This window comes from Lucilia cuprina, chromosome 6, assembly GCF_022045245.1.
Source record: "Lucilia cuprina isolate Lc7/37 chromosome 6, ASM2204524v1, whole genome shotgun sequence".
NCBI lineage: Eukaryota > Metazoa > Arthropoda > Insecta > Diptera > Calliphoridae > Lucilia > Lucilia cuprina.
Window position 1 is genome coordinate 17,142,974 of NC_060954.1, and position 18,651 is coordinate 17,161,624.

General features: G+C 31.1%; 2 protein-coding genes across 9 annotated transcripts in view; both read left to right on the forward strand.

Annotated features, from left to right (window-relative positions):
• LOC111686130 (uncharacterized protein DDB_G0283357) overlaps positions 1–18,651 on the forward strand; it is a 283,461-nt gene that overhangs the window by 184,894 nt on the left and 79,916 nt on the right. The gene's annotated exons all lie outside the window — the stretch shown is intronic.
• LOC124421032 overlaps positions 16,958–18,651 on the forward strand; it is an 18,258-nt gene continuing 16,564 nt past the window's right edge. The window contains exon 1 of one of the 5 annotated variants that reach the window (XR_006941484.1): positions 16,958–18,048. The gene's annotated coding sequence lies outside the window, so the exon portion shown is untranslated. The remainder of the gene's footprint in view (positions 18,049–18,651) is intronic. The other 4 variants (XM_046955769.1, XM_046955771.1, XM_046955770.1 and 1 more) reach the window with 4 other exon arrangements.

Sequence of the window (18,651 nt, forward strand, 5' to 3'; positions counted from 1 at the left end):
AGTTCTAGTTCAGTTCTAGTTCAGTTCTAGTTCAGTTCTAGTTCAGTTCTAGTTCAGTTCTAGTTCAGTTCTAGTTCAGTTCTAGTTCAGTTCTTGTTCTGTTTTAGTCGGCCCTGTCACCCTAAGACAATGTTGTTGAACCCAGGAAACCGAGCCTTCTTTTCATGTTTCCCCCAAGTTAAATATTTCTATTGAAACACTTATTTATCTCCCACATAATAATCATATATTCCTAAAATATGTGCTGTTATTAATAACTGTATCAATAATTTTTTTAAATTTAAGATGATTTTATAAAACAACTTCACTATGCCACACAACAGCATAATAATTTATGTATTTTAAAATACAACCAATTCATCCTTTTATACCTTCATAAATAAAAATTTTAAATGGGAACATACAACTACTATTAGTGGATAAAGGTGAGTGTATTTTTTTGTTCAATGTTGTTTCAGAGTTTTTTTAACAACTACTACTGTCACAGTATACGATATAGGTCAGCGGTAAATGTCAAAAGAAATTGTCCGAAGGACGGACAAGCGTGTAGAGTGGTAGGAAACCGTAACAAAGAAATGAAATCCTTTTGATTTAGAGATCACACGCATGCAAGTCGATTTCATTTATTTAGCTGTTTTCGCGATGCCTTTTTTTGTTTTTTTTTTTTTGTTTTATTATAAAAAGGGAAACCGAAAATTAAATATTGGGTATCAACAAAAAACAACAACTTGTTTTTTTAACATAAATTGCGTGGTAGAAGTATTTTTTTTTCCTTCAAATAATTTAAAATGCAAAATATGCGATCACATAAAATGAGAGAAAGAAGGAGAACACAGTATGGTGCATGAAATTGTAATCGTACCCTACAGAAGAGATTGAATTGTAATTAACCAGCAACTAACTAACTAACTTGGTTAGGTTGGGTTAGTCCTCGCGATATCATCACTGGGGACACACTTGGGTCCAGTATTCTGATCCCTTTGTGATACCTGAAACGAGAGAAGACGGTCGGCGTATTAGTACACTTCGACCTAATCCCTCTGGTTTCCTATACCGAACCAGTCTGTCGCACGAATATAGGAATCTATTTTTAGGATATTGACCTTCGATAGATCCGATAAGTTATGCAGAAAACAGCTACCTAGCATACCCATTCTGTGATCAGATAGGGTGGAACACTGACAGAGGAATTGAGTTATACTCTCTTCATCCTGGCAGCTCCTGTAGAAGTCGTAACTGGGTAAGTTCAGTCTTCTTGAATGAAGTCCAAACGGGCAGTGTCCAGTTACCACTGCCGTTCAGTTCCGTAGATTAACTCACGGAATATAAAAAAGAGCTTGGGATCTCTGTGGGTTATAAGATGACCACATGATTCTTGTCTGTCTACAAGTGGCCTCATTCGTATCCTGCATTGCGCAAGCTCATATCGGTTTTCAGGTATCGAGCGTTTGCAGGTTGAAAGCTTTATACCGACAAAAGGGGTCGATATGCTCTCTTGCAAGCGAGGAACCTAGCATGACAAGAAAAATCGTACGCCGAATTAGGTTCTCATATGTACTTCAACAATGCATACCTTAAAGTAGGGGATCTGGTAATTCATTATCTAGCTACAAAATCTTTTTTTTAATATATTTTAGTTTTGAACTTGGCTTTAATATTATTATTATTATTGTTATTAGTTGTTGGTCAATAAACCCCGTTTTATTTTTCAAACAAAAACAAACCAAAAACGAAAACGGAAAAAATAAAAAAAAAAGAAGGCAACTATAAAAACAAGAGCAAAACAGTGTGGAGCTGATCAAAACTGAGATTTAACAATGATCAACATAACAGTTGCATGTGGAGCTTGACGTAATTTTTGTTGCTTTCAAAACATTTTCCAATGCGATTTGTTTTGCCAGTGACTTTAAAGTCACTCACTCGCAGTCATTATGTTATATTGAGGACCCTTTTTTTGTTGTTGCATGAACTTTGATGAAGATGAAATGCTTGTTCAATATTTAAACATATTTTTTTTTTGTTTTTAGATACAACGTGTATTTTTTTTATTTTTTATTATTTGTTTTGATTTCAGATTCTTTGTGTGTGTTTTTTTTCGGTTCGATTATTTAAAACTAAAGCTTCTGGGTGGCGCTCTGCATCACACTTCATCAAGTGGCATGATCATGATCATGATCATCATCAACATTACTGTATTTTGTTCAAACAAAAACAAATATTTATACATAAATAAAATAGCACACAAAATGGCAAATATACTTATAAAATTGTTTACTATGTACATATAGTTATAAAAACTTACTGAGATATCTTGAATATTATTATTTTTCAATATTCACTAGAAGATTTCTTTAAAACCCTTTAATTCCCATCCTTCTAGCAATATTTATACTTCGAAGTATATTGCAGAGTATGCGTTCTGCATTGATTGAAACTTTTATATCTAGCCGCATATTCTCGTCGTATTTTAGTCAACGATCGCTTCAAACATCAAACATTTCATCAATTTGCAACAATGTATTTAATAAGTAGTCATTGATTACTGTAGAAGAGCAGTATGTAATCATGGTGATTTCCAAATAAATACATATTTAAATTAGTAACACTTTCATGTCATTAACTCAATTTAAACCCTGCTCAACAACAACAGCAACAAAAACATCTTGAAAATAAATTAAATATACATTCTGCCACAAAATCACTGTGACGAAATCCTGACATCCATCATACAATGTGGTAAAACTGAATATTTTAAATTAATGACTAAATAAACGTACTTGCACAAAAGAATGTGTTCACTCCGCAAACAACAACTACACACAAAAATATAAACATCAATAATTACCGAACACGATCATAATAATTAACATTTTATAACGCAAGAAAAAAGGGATCATTCCAAAAAGACCAAAACAGAAAAAGGAAAAACATGTACATGTAACATGGTGGTCAACATTTTACATTCCAACCAACAGCGATCAGGCGAAGGCAGAGAAACAGAAGTACATACATTAATAAAATGTATTTAAAGTTCCGCGGTAATTCTCTGGAGACTAGAGACAAAATGACGGCGATAAGTATGCTGTTTGGTATGTCGATCATGTTGATTACTTCATTATTGTCATTTGCATCATTAGTATGAGCATGCTGATGCTGATTTATGCAATGCGTTGTATTAAGTTGCATGTGATTTTAAGTGATCAAGTATGAAGAAATTTACTGTAAAGTTTAAAACATTTTTAAAGGATATTTATGTTAATAGTAAGATCAATTTAAAAATCAGTCATTTTAGCAGAGAAAGAGAAATACGATTTTTGGTAAATTACTCCATGAAATTCTCAAGGAGAAGGTGTAACAAAATCATTTGCATATTAGAAAAACGACTAAATGTTAATTAATTCAATAGTGATATTTGTTTGATTAGTATGATCAATGATCATGATCATGATTTAATATGTTGTATTATGTTGCATGTGATCTTAAGTGATTAACTATGAAGTAAACGTTTAAATCACTTTAAATATCAAGAATCTTAGCAAAGAATTGAAATTCTCAAGGATGAACAGTAACAAGAACATTAGAAGGATAATTGATTGTTAATTACTGCATTATTGATATTTGATCGTTAGTCTCATTAATGATCATGGTGATGATAAACAAAATAATGAGTTGTATTAAGTTGCATGTGATCTTAATTCTTTGATTACGTTAAAGTATCACGATAATCATCGAACAGTCCGTGAAATGGCGCTCTTGACTTTGAGAAAGCCTTTCACATCTTTTCACATAAAGCCGTTTCTAGGAAGAAAATGTTTCTTATTGAAAACTCTATAGCGACGAGTGCTACATGGAAATAAAGATGATGATCGCTAAGCTACAAGGGAGTTTCTGGGAACATAATATCGCTTATTGCAAATCTCTATACCAACGCATATTGTCGATTGCTACATGGAAATAAATTGGGACACAGTATAGCTGTTAAGAAGGGTGTAACAGGGTTGTGTATTATTGCTTTTCCTACATTGTCCTCGTCTCTATTATGCTGAATGCCACAAACATCTATCAAGGCATAAGCTAGGGCTTACAGGGGCGTTTGGAGGACCTCGCGGACGCGGACGATATTCATCTACTAGCACTCTGATAAACTGGATAAAATTAGTTTGCTTGAAAGAAGACTGAGGATCAACGCGGCAAAAACTAATATGATGGGTATCAACGCATCTACGACGCAAAGTTTTGTCTTAAATACCAGTCAATGGAAGATGTAATCTCTTAAGTATATCTATTAATCAGTAGTTCATTCCAAGATATAAAGTGCAGACTAGACAAGGCAAGACAAGCATTTGGCATGTTAAAACCCGTGTGGCAATCTTCCCAACTATCTACTAATACAAAGCATAGAATTTGTATTAGTAGATTCTAATAGAGATACGTAGATGCAAATGGCACTGGATCAGGCACACACTTATAGAAACTTTAGAAAACATTACCAGAATGGCTATCGATTGGAACCCCAAGGAACCGTATTGTTAGACTTATCCATACATGAAGAGGAAAGCTCTACTATAAAATTAGATCTTCAGGTTGTAGTTGTAGTGAGATAAGGTGAATGGCCAACGTAAAATATGATTGGAAGGGATTTGTTGCGGTCCTATGTCACATATAGGAATTACAGGAAATAATATACATATATTACTAGTTTTTTATAATTTTATTAGATTATGGAAATGCTCAAGGACAAAGAGATCATTTGCACATTAGAAGAATGATGTATTATTAATTACTCCATTGTTACTATGATCAGTGATCATGATGATGATTTAAAAAATTCTGTATTTGACCTGAAATGATCAAGTATTTAGAAATATTTTTCTTAAAAAAAATTGAAATCTTGTTAAGTCACATGAAAATTTACTCAACACACTTTGTTATGATTATTTAGACACACTTTTACCCTCTCTCCCTCTAACTCTTATACCAGCTCTTTAGAAATTTGTTCGTTATTTGAAAGATTCCTGCTTTAAAACTGTTCACAAAGTTTTAAAATTAATTTGACTTAAGGGCAAAAACTATTCATTATGGTGTTGTGACAGTAGAGCAAGGAAAAAAAGACCAATAACAAAAACACAAAAACTTGGTCATTAATTGGACCGCATGTGTGAGATAGAAACATGTGCACATGTCCATGCATGTTGCATTTTAAATACATCATCATGACAGTGATGATGACGAACAATTTTGAGTTGAAAATTTTTACTACAATGTTGTACACGATCAATTACTTCCTGGCAATTGGTTTTCTTCGTTTGCTGCCAGGAAATTTGAAACGAGTGAGACACTTAGAGAGGCAGAGAGAGAGAGAGAAGAACACAAAAAGAGAGTAAAAATACCTGATAAAAATGTGTGTTAATGTAAATCTTTATTCAACATTTCAACACTTTTTGTGATTGATCTTCTTTTGAGGCTTTAAGACATCAATTTATTTATACCGCATTTGCACACAATCATTGCAATTTTTTTCTTGTTCCATTTGGTATGAGTCGTCTCAGAGTCGTTATAAATGTATCATCTTGCAAATATGAAAAGCATATACGAGTGAGAAAGTCCACTACAAAGACAATGATGTAAGTTCTACGGTTATTAATCAAGACATTTTGATATTTTACCGCCCCATTGTAGATTTATTGTTTTGTGAAATGATTAACTTGCATATATTATTTTAAACTTTGTTGCAAGTTGTAAATTTTAATGTGGGCTAAGTTAGGTCATGACATCCTTAATCGACAAAATTTTTTAATTCTACCAGAACTATTACAATAATTTACATGGACTTACTCATAGAGCCTATTATCTGTGATAATAGGAGACATAATTCCATTACTAACATAGGACCACCATGTTAGCCCCATCTTAAACAACAATCATGTAAATGTCAAATTTGTTTAAATTCACAATAAACCCGATACAAACTAATTAATGACTTTCTACCACTTTCCGTTAAATATTTTAAAACAATTTAAATTTGTATAAATATCAAATATTTAGATGACTTTGTACATCATCTATCATCTGTAGCCTCATAAATCAATTTCAGCCTCCACAGTAATTTGAACTGAATATACTTATGTATGTGTGTGTGTGTGAGTGTAAATAATTTCAACATTTGACCGCATTTGCGTATTTGGCAATTAAACACTTGCAAATTACAATTGACATCATAAATTTTAACAGTCGCTATAAAATACCACACATTGAAAGTATAAAGGATTTACATCCTTCAATTGAATGAATGAATTTGATCAGTGATTGTGTTAATTTTAGAAATGAACCACAGACAATAAAATGCCAATGTATATGTATATTTATATAACAGTGATGGGTAATAGATTTATATATGTATATAGTAGTGTGTGAGGTAGCAAAAGAAGAAATTCATTGAAAAAGCCCAACACTGCTTAAAGTAAAGTACTATATAGACTATATAATACAAACACTAATTTAATTAATACCTATTTTAGATACATCCCTACAGTTATTTAAATAAATATATTTCTGCTTATATATTTATCTACTATTGAGTAGACTATAGTCTGGACTATTGAGTAGACTGAAGTCTGGATTTTACAGTACACTATGATGTAAATTACAGTGTAGAATAGACTACAGAGAATACTATAGTCTGGTCAATAGTGTAGACAATAGTATGGAATATACACTATATAGGCTATACCTACACTATAGAGAAGACTATAGTCTGCACAATAGAGTAGACTACAGTCTACACAATAAAGTAGACAATAGTTTCAACAATAGAGTAGACTATAATCAAGACAATAAAGTAGATAAGAAACTGAACTATAGAGTAGACTACAGTGTAGACTATTATCTGTACCATAGAGTAGACTAAAGTCTGAACTATAGTGTAGACTAAAGTCTCGACTAAAATGTAATTACAGACTGGACTACAGAATAGAATTTAGTCTAGACTACAAAGTACACTATAATCTCTATTAGTTATAGTAAATACAACAGACTTTAGTCTGGACTATAAACTAATCTATTGTCTGGGGTTAAGAGAAGACTATAGTCTGTAGTATAGAGCAGATAAGATTCTGGACTAAAGTATAGGCTGTAGTCTGGCCTATAGACTAAACTATAGTCTGGACTATAGACTAAACTATAGTCTGGACTATAGACTAAACTATAGTCTGGACTATAGACTAAACTATAGTCTGGACTATAGACTAAACTATAGTCTGGACTATAGACGAGGCTGTAGTATGGACTATAGACTAGACTAGACTATAGTATGAACTACATACTAGACTATAGTCTGGACTATAGACTAGACTATAGTATGGACTATAGATTAGACTATAGCCTAGACTATAGACTACACTATAGTATGGACTATAAAATATAGTAGTCAAGTCTGTAGTCTGAACTATAGACTTGACTATAGTCTGGACTATAGACTAGACTATAGTATGGACTATAGACTAGACTATAATCTGGACTATAGACTGCACTATAGTATGGACTATAGACTAGAATATAGTCTGGATTATAGACTACATTATAGTATGGATTATAGACTAGACTATAGTATGGACTATAAGATATACTGTATTCTGGACTATAGACTAGTCTGGACTATAGACTGGGCTATAGACTGGACTATAGTCTGGACTATAGACTGGACTATAGTCTGGACTATAGTCCGGAATATAGACCGGACTATAGTTTGTACTATAGTCTGGACTATCGTCTGGACTATAGTTTGAACTATAGACTGGACTATATACTATACTATAGTCTGGATTATAAAGTAGGCTATAAACGTTATTATAGGCTGTATTATGGGCCAGATTGAATTCTAGACACATTCGGGTCTTACACTTCCAAAACTTGTTTAGTTTTGTCAAACTACGTTTTATCAACCTTCGAAATTTTCGTCAGTAAGGACTTCTCTTTATCCTCTCATGTGATTGACCTCATCAAATTTGTTTGTGATAAATATAGTGTTTTTTTTTTTGTCTTTAACGGCTTTTAATTTTCTAACAAACGAAGAAATTTAATCTTTTTTCCTATAAGATACTTTATTTACGCAATCTTGTAGTTAACTGTTCGAATTCTTGTTTCTACACTTGTCAAAGGTAAATAACCAACTACAACAATGTATTCTTTATATACGCACTTATTCTAATTTAATTAAAAAGAACAAAAAAAAACGCATTTCAGTTTTACAACTTCACCCATTTACATTTGTTTGCCAATCATATCATTCATCTACATATGTATTTGTTAGCGGTAATTGACCCATATATGAGTAAATTAAAAAAATGTTTAGAAAATAGATCATAAATTACTACTGCTAAGAAGGTTTAGCACAAGAAGGCAATCAGTCAAAAGCTTAGATTACACAATGTTTAAATTCCAATTATCCAGATACTAAAACACATTTGGCAAAACAAAAAACATGACACTCAACACAATAAAACATACATATACACAACTCGCCTCATTGTCTGGCAGCAAAAAAATACATATGTACATATGTATGTATGTATGTATGTATGTATGTATGTATGTATGTATGTATGTATGTATGTATGTATGTATGTATGTATGTATGTATGTATGTATATCTATCTGACTGTCTGTCCGCGTAACAGTAGTATTTATGTTGTAATTGTACTTGTAAAACACCATCAAAATGCAAGCAATGAAAAACTCAATTTTAATTCACCTGTATACGAATTAGAAAAAAATCGAAAGAAACAAACGAAAGAACATACAAAAATTTCTATGGACAAATAAATGTCTGGCATGTCTTTATAAACGGTGAAATTTAATACTCCCTTTACAATTTTTAATTTTTTTTTGTTTCTTTATAGCAATTATAACAGACACTAACTTCCCATAAAAAAAACAAACAAAAATTCTTAGTTGGTCAATATTTAAACACCTGTGCGCTACCGTTGAAATTAGTAGTTATTGTTCCGAATCATTTACTAGACTACATATGTAATTCAACTGACCTTCGACCTAATATTTCCAATTTCTTATAAATTAAATTATTAAATCATCATTAAATCATTATTTGAACAAGATAACTTGTGATAAATCAGTTAGTTAGTTAGTTAGTTAGTTAGTTAGTTAGTTAGTTCAAAGTACAGTCCAATCTGAAGTCTTATCTATAGTCCCTACATTATAGTCTTCCGTATATTCAATACTATATTCCCAGCAATATTCTACTATATATTCTAATCTATAGTAGAGGGGCTCAAGATTGCCATTTCATAGCACGCGTGATAGGGTAAGAAAATTTCGCTGTCGATACACATACACTATAGAGTAATTCTTCTACTTTTTATAATGATCAATATCAATTGGATTGCTCTTAACGTTAAAAACGATATCAAATCGAAGTAAGATGTTTGAGCACCACTGCTCTATAGCCCTGACCATGGTTCAATAAATAGTCTATTCTATAACCTGCTCCATTATCTATAATATAGTCTACTCAATAGGCCAGTGTATATTAGTAAGCCAGATTATAACAGCCAACAGTAAGTCTACTCTGTAGACTACTTTATATTCCAGGCTACAGACTACTATATAGTCCACTTCACAGACCTGACCTGATACTTTAAACCTTAAATTATAGTCTACTCTATATTCGAGACTATAGTCTGAACTAACTAACTAACAAACTAGGTTAATCTAATTATATAAATACAGTGGAGAAATTGGCACTGGCTCTTTGAATTAAACGTTATTTTGATTCAGTCTCATTACCTTGAGATTAAAATTTCCAAAAGTAGCCTTATAGAAGTGTGCTTCTACTCCGTTCTATATCGATAGACACTTTCTTATTTCTTCATACTGTTAATTGCATAAAAGTCGATAATTGTCGTTTCCTTTAAATTCCAGGAAATCCCTACTTTATGTTCTTTTTTGTTTTTTTTTTACTGTTGCAATGCCGTCTGTCTGGCTTGAAAAATTCTTTAGGTTTGTTGTTATTGTTGTGGCTGTAAAAGTGCTAAAATGAAAAACACCAACTTCAACACCTTAAAATTAATAACAAAAAAAAAAAAAAACAAAAAGATAAAATGCAAAATTTGCGAGAATATCAAATTCCGGTTGAGAAAATTGTTGCTAAATTTATTCATGTTTAAAGTATATAATTAACTATTTGGAAACAAATAAAAAAACTAAGCCTCTGTAGTTCAAAACTTCGTATGTACGTACGTGTGTTAACATGACGAAATAAAATCTGAGCATTTTTGAAATTCATAGAAGAAAATGACAAAAAAAAGTTAATTTAAAGGAAAAGAATATTATTAAAGTTTATGTTAAAACAGTTAAAAAATAGCACCTAGTTTTTAAGAAATATTTCTCTTAATTTGGTTTGATAGTTCAGCAATTTGTCGTTTTAGTCCTGTTAAACTTTTTCACTTCTTTTAAAATGATTCATATGATTTTGTTTGTTTTTTTTATAGAATTTCTGTAGATTTAGCATTATGTTAAAAATCAATTGAATGTTTGCAGTGCTATAAGTCGATATTTTGGCTATTTGCCCAAACATCTTAATTTTTGATGGAACATTCTCAAATAAAGTTTACATTTGAAAGCACTAACCAAAGAAAACATTTAATGCTTTTATGATGTAAAATATATACATACTTTGGTTATTTATAGTACATTATATTATTAATCCAGACTATAGGCAGGAATGATCTAAAGTCCAGAATATACTCAAGACATACATAGGATCACATAATATAATCAATCTTACAGGCTGATATACAGTCAAGTCCAAAATATGATCCAAATCAAGACTATACTCTGATCAATTGTTCATATTGTAGAATTATATATAGTCTTGACAAAGTCAAAACTAATGACTTATATATATCCAAGACTATAGTCAAGGCTTTTGACTGATAGTCAAGATAAGTAGAAATAATAAAAGAACTATAGACTGATTTAACGGCAAGACTATAGACTATTCTATGGACTAGTACACAGTCAGGACTGAAGACTGGTTTATTTACTGGTCTATTACAGTCAACACTTTAAAATGGTCAAAACTATAGACACGACTATAGAGTATACTATAGACTAGTCAATACGATAGACTAGTCAATACTATAGACACGTCTATAGTCTATACACGTCTATAGTATATACTATAATCAATACTATAGACTAGTCTATAGTCAATACTATAGACTAGTCTATAGTCAATACTATAGACTAGTCTTTAGTCAATACTATAAACTAGTTTTTAGTCAATACTATAGACTAGTCTTTAGACAATACTATAAACTAGTCTTTAGTCAATACTATAGTCTAGTCTTTAGTCAATACTATAGACTAGTCTTTAGTCAATACTATAGACTAGTCTTTAGTCAATACTATAGACTAGTCTTTAGTCAATACTATAGAGTAGTCTTTCGTCAATACTATAGACTTGTCTATAGTCAATACTATAGACTAGTCTATAGTCAATATTATAAGCTAGTATATAGTCAATACTATAGACTAGTCTACAGTCAATACTATAGACTAGTCTACAGTCAATACTATAGACTAGTCTACAGTCAATACTATAGACTAGTCTACAGTCAATACTATAGACTAGTCTACAGTCAATACTATAGACTAGTCTACAGTCAATACTATAGACTAGTCTACAGTCAATACTATAGACTAGTCTACAGTCAATACTATAGACTAGTCTACAGTCAATACTATAGACTAGTATACAGTCAATACTATAGACTAGTCTACAGCCAATACTATAGAATACTCTACAGCCAATACTATAGACTAGTCTACAGCCAATACTATAGACTAGTCTACAGTCAATACTATAGACTCGCCTACAGTCAATATTATAGACTTGTCTATAGTCAATATTAAGACTAGTCTTTAGTCAATACTATAGACTAGTCTTTAGTCAATACTATAGGCTAGTCTTCAGTCAATACTATAGACTAGTCGTACTATAGAATAGTCTACAGTCAATACTATAGACTAATCTATAGTCAATATTATAGAATAATCTATAGTCAATTCTACAGACAAATTTATAGTCTATACTCTTTGTGGTCAATACTGATCTTTAGTCAAGACAAGAGACTGATCTTAAGTCAGGACTACAGACCGATTTTTAGACAATACTATAGCCTGATCTTTAGTCAAGACTATAGACTGATCTAGTCTATAGACTAGTATATAGTATTGACTATAGATAAGGCTGTAGCCTGATCTTTAGTCAAGACTATTGACTTATCTTTGGTCAAGTCTATAGACAGTTCTTTAGTCAAAACCATAGACTGATATGTAGTCAAGATCTTTAGTCAACACTATATACTGATCTATATTCAAGACTATAGAGTCTATAGTATAGACAGATCAATAGGTAAAAACATATAATGTTCTACAGGCAATATAAAACTGATTTATGGGCAATAATACAAATTGATCTATAATCAAAACAATTGACTAATCGATAATCATTACTTTAAATATATAGGCTTATTAGCTCCAATATCTGATGTAAACATTGCTTATTAAATGCAATTTATTTCATTTAGTTTTTATATATTTAAAATGCTTGTTTCAGTTTTCTTTTGACTATTAATATTTGTATCTTTACAACATCAAACATTGCCTTAAACTAGTTTGATGTCTTTTATCTATTTTTGTCACAAAATTATGTTCGAACCTTAAATTCCATTATTTCAGTTGTTTCGTCTTTAATTCGTATATAAGGATTTGTCATGATAATGATGATGTTTCTTTGTTAAAATTTAAGCTGCCATTAACAAATAAGCCTGAATGTCCTTGATTCTTTTATATTTGTACATAAGAATGTTTGTTTGTATTTCTTTCTTTAAAAGGACATTGTGTATGTATTAGAAAGGTATTTTAGAATATGTAAACGACTTTTAAAATCTAAAGGAAATGTGCGAGTTACATATATTTATTTATTTTTTTATTTATGGAAAATTCCAGAAGAAGAAATTGTTATAATATTTTTAATAAATTCAAAGAATTCAGACAAAGTAAAAGAAAAAAAGATTCTTATATACCCTCGACCTCATCATATAAATTGCAATTAATTGAACTCGTAATGTTGCTCAGAGTGTTTTATACTCCATATTATATAATCGGCTATATTCCATATTGTTGAATGACATTTACTTCAGATTGTAGACTGATCCGTACTCCACAATATATGAATACTAGTGTATAAATTAAACTTTACTGATAGTCAATATTATATTCCAGACAATGGAATATTCCTTACAGTCTGCTATGTAGTCCTGAATACGGAATAACTTTTTTTATTACCAAACATGATAAACATGTAATTCTTTAATTTCGGATGTCTCCATTTATTTATTTAATTGTTGAGTGACCCATGTGTAACTTTTATTTCTTATGACATTTTACTATTATCCATATTTGCTAGTATATACTTATGTATGTATGTTTGTTTCTTATTTCTGAACAAAATTGTAAGTGTGTACAAACAAAACAGTCATTTGTCAAACATCAGCAACAATGACTACCCCAACATATCAGAATGGGGCAAAACAAGAAAAAAAAATCATTCAAAAACAAAACAACTAAACTGACTTAACACTTGTTTGAAGCAACAGCAGCTCCTCGCTCATTCATAAATGAAACGTCAAATGCCAAGAACACAAGAAACGATGTATATACATCAACATACAACAACATTAAAATCATTTCAAACAACAATCAGTTCGAACTGAAAACTTAATAATGTCATTGATAATGAAGATGATAATATTAGCGAACATAATAATAATGATGTTTGAAGAAAATAAAAATCGTGATGAAATTGAGGAATGATTTTTTTTAATACAAAAGTAAATGAATGTATTTTTATATGAATCTCAAAAATGCGGTAACAATTAATCAAAACTCAACATGCTCAACAATATTGTGAAATTCATTGTACTTGTGTGATTGAGCAAGGTTCCCCCCAAAAAACACGAACTAAACTGAAACTAAACTAGAACTGAACTAGAACTGAACTAGAACTGAACTAGAACTGAACTAGAAATGAACTAGAACTGAACTAGAACTGAACTAGAACTGAACTAGAACTGAACTAGAACTGAACTAGAACTGAACTAGAACTGAACTAGAACTGAACTAGAACTGAACTAGAACTGAACTAGAACTGAACTAGAACTGAACTAGAACTGAACTAGAACTGAACTAGAACTGAACTAGAACTGAACTAGAAATGAACTAGAACTAAACTAGAACTGAACTAGAACTTAACTAGAACTGAACTAGAACTGAACTAGAACTGATCTAGAACTGAAATAGAACTGAACTAGAACTGAACTAGAACTGAACTAGAACTGAACTAGAACTGAACTAGAACTGAACTAGAACTGAACTAGAACTGAACTAGAACTGAACTAGAACTGAACTAGAACTGAACTAGAACTGAACTAGAACTGAACTAGAACTGAACAAGAACTAAACTAGAACTTAACTAGAACTTAACTAGAACTGAACTAGAACTTAACTAGAACTGAACTAGAACTGAACTAGAACTGAACTAGAACTTAACTAGAACTGAACTAGAACTGAACTAGAACTGAACTAAAACTGAACTAGAACTGAACTAGACCTGAACTAGAACTGAACTAGAACTGAACTAGAACTGAACTAGAACTGAACTAGAACTGAACTAGAACTGAACTAGAACTGAACTAGAACTAAACTAGAACTGAACTAGAACTGAACTAGAAATGAACTAGAACTAGAACTGAACTAGAACTGAATTAGAATTGAACTAGAACTGAACTAGAACTGAACTAGAACTGAACTAAAACTAAACTAGAACTGAACTAGAACTGAACGGGAACTTAACTAGAACTGATATAGAACTGAACAACTTAACAACTCGATGGACCTCTGTCAATTAAAGCAATAATCATGTTATGGAGAAAAGGACTTATAATTTAACACTTGTTTGAAGCAACAGCAGCTCCTCGCTCATTCATAAATGAAACGTCAAATGCCAAGAACACAAGAAACGATGTATATACATCAACATACAACAACATTAAAATCATTTCAAACAACAATCAGTTCGAACTGAAAACTTAATAATGTCATTGATAATGAAGATGATAATATTAGCGAACATAATAATAATGATGTTTGAAGAAAATAAAAATCGTGATGAAATTGAGGAATGATTTTTTTTAATACAAAAGTAAATGAATGTATTTTTATATGAATCTCAAAAATGCGGTAACAATTAATCAAAACTCAACATGCTCAACAATATTGTGAAATTCATTGTACTTGTGTGATTGAGCAAGGTTCCCCCCAAAAAACACGAACTAAACTGAAACTAAACTAGAACTGAACTAGAACTGAACTAGAACTGAACTAGAACTGAACAAGAAATGAACTAGAACTGAACTAGAACTGAACTAGAACTGAACTAGAACTGAACTAGAACTGAACTAAACTAACTAACTAGAACTGAACTAGAACTGAACTAGAACTGAACTAGAACTGAACTAGAACTGAACTAGAACTGAACTAGAACTGAACTAGAACTGAACTAGAACTGAACTAGAAATGAACTAGAACTAAACTAGAACTGAACTAGAACTGAACTAGAACTGAACTAGAACTGAACTAGAACTGATCTAGAACTGAAATAGAACTGAACTAGAACTGAACTAGAACTGAACTAGAACTGAACTAGAACTGAACTAGAACTGAACTAGAACTGAACTAGAACTGAACTAGAACTGAACTAGAACTGAACTAGAACTGAACTAGAACTGAACTAGAACTGAACTAGAACTGAACAAGAACTAAACTAGAACTTAACTAGAACTTAACTAGAACTGAACTAGAACTTAACTAGAACTGAACTAGAACTGAACTAGAACTGAACTAGAACTTAACTAGAACTGAACTAGAACTGAACTAGAACTGAACTAAAACTGAACTAGAACTGAACTAGACCTGAACTAGAACTGAACTAGAACTGAACTAGAACTGAACTAGAACTGAACTAGAACTGAACTAGAACTGAACTAGAACTGAACTAGAACTGAACTAGAACTAAACTAGAACTGAACTAGAACTGAACTAGAAATGAACTAGAACTAGAACTGAACTAGAACTGAATTAGAACTGAACTAGAACTGAACTAGAACTGAACTAGAACTGAACTAAAACTAAACTAGAACTGAACTAGAACTGAACGGGAACTTAACTAGAACTGATATAGAACTGAACAACTTAACAACTCGATGGACCTCTGTCAATTAAAGCAATAATCATGTTATGGAGAAAAGGACTTATAATTTCAGTTATCTAATGCCTTAAAATAAGAATTGCTTTATCTTTTGAGATTAAATAATGTCGCACAGATTTTGTGAATAAAATATTTGATTTCGTTTTGTTATATGTATCAAACATCAATGTCATCATTATTAAATATAATGAACATCATCATCATATTAAGCTCCATAGTCATTGTTGTCATCTTCATTAAATTTATGTTAATCATCATTATAATCGTCATTTGTATTGATGGTCTTTATCATTATTATCAAAGTTGTCGGTCGTATTGCGATGCGACGTTTAACGTTAACGTAATCGTCGACTTTGTCTTATAGACATTTGTTTTATAGTTTTTGTTGTTGTTCGAATTTGGCTCGCTCGCTGGCTGCCTTGCTAGAAGGCTGGCTGGCTGACTGTCATTCATTGTCGTATGAGGCAGTAGCAGTCAGCAACTGCTGCTGCGACAGCAATTGTATGAAAGCAAAACTCAAAAAATTACACATTCACACAGATACAAGTCCACACTCACACAAATTTACAATTGAGTATTGGCATGATGGGCAAGTGGAGCAGTGGTGTCGTAGTAGAAATAAACACTGGCTGGCTCGCAGGCAGGCAGCAAACAACCAACCAAGTCAACACCACACAACAGAACAGAAATCAAAAAGATTTCTTCGTTTCGTGAGCACAGATGCAACGTGCTACTCACAGCAACTGGTCGCACGTTCGTTCTCCCTATTTTTTTGCTTTTGCGATACAAAAATTTTCGTGACTAAAAAGAAAAGCGAAAAATACACAATTTTGCAAAAAAAAAAAAAATAATAGTAAAAAGAACGTATAAACAACAACAAAAACGTAAAAAAGTACGTAACAAAAGAAAATCGAGGAAAAGTTTTCGGCTTCATCGGGTGTCTCGGTAAAAGGTACAAGTGCTTGTGAGTGTTAAAGTGAATGTGTCGTATTCGAATAAAAAGAAAATAAAAAAGGAAAAAACAAAAGTAACTAAAAGAAACGACACATGGAAGAAAAGTGAAATAAAACAAAATATAAAGAAAAACGCAGGAAATCTTCGTCTGTTTCCTTTATGTGACGAGAGTATTGTTTAACATACGTAACCGTGCACATCTTACTTTGCAACAACTTAAGTTACGCTCCATAAAAGGACAACAACAACAATAACAAAAAAAAAAAACAACAAATAAATAAAACAACAACCGTAACTAAAATGTATTTAAAAGAAAATCTAACAAAGTGTTAACGGAAATTAATCAAAAGCCAAAGGAATAAAAGTAAAATTGTAATATCTGTAAATACACACACACACACACTCAAACAAAAACCTAAAATGTTGTATATGGAGAGTTAATCAACAAAAATAAAAAGTATGAGTGAGAGTGAGCGAATGAGTGATGATATTTATTTATTTATTTATTTATAAATGTTAGTGTGTTTGTGTAATTCACGTGCTTTTTGTTTTTAATAAAATAACGGTAACGCGTGTGTAACGTAAAACTAACAACAACAGCAACTACAACTACAAGAAAATTTAGTGTAAATAAAAAATTAATTACAGGAAAGGATCCTTAGAATAAAATCTTTATAGAGACTACATTATAACGGTTAATTAGACAATTAACTGTCTTTGTTATAATTGTGTTCTACAGTCTAACGGTAAAATTACATAAACATTCAGTGACTTCTAAACAGAACAAAAAAAAAAACCTAAATTAATATTAAAATAATCCTATTTTCCATTTACAAAGTATGACTTCTTTTTAAAAAATTTTATTGATAAACAAATGTTAACCCTAAAATATAATTGTTTTAAAAATTTAAATTATTTTATTTCGAATGTTGTTGGAATAAATTGTAATGGTTTTTTTTTAGTTTTTCACTTCCGTTTCAAATTATATAGAAAAATCAATAAAGATTTTCAAAAAAAAAAACATTTTTCCAAATTACAATCGGTATCCTACTGTTGTATCGTAGTATGTCGTAATTATTTTATTATTAATTTGTTTTTGTTTCATTTTATTTGAAATATTTTTATGACATACAACACAACAATGATACGACATCGATTCTGAATTGACTAATTATATTTTTGGAACACTTTCATAAAAAACGACTATGAATGTATAGTCGGACAAATAGTATTATTTTATAAATAACTAGCTATACCCAGTGTGCTTCGCTACCCTTATCGTAATGGAATAAAATAAATATCATTATTGTAAATGTATATATCTGCAATATCAAAAATTCCCCTTTTAG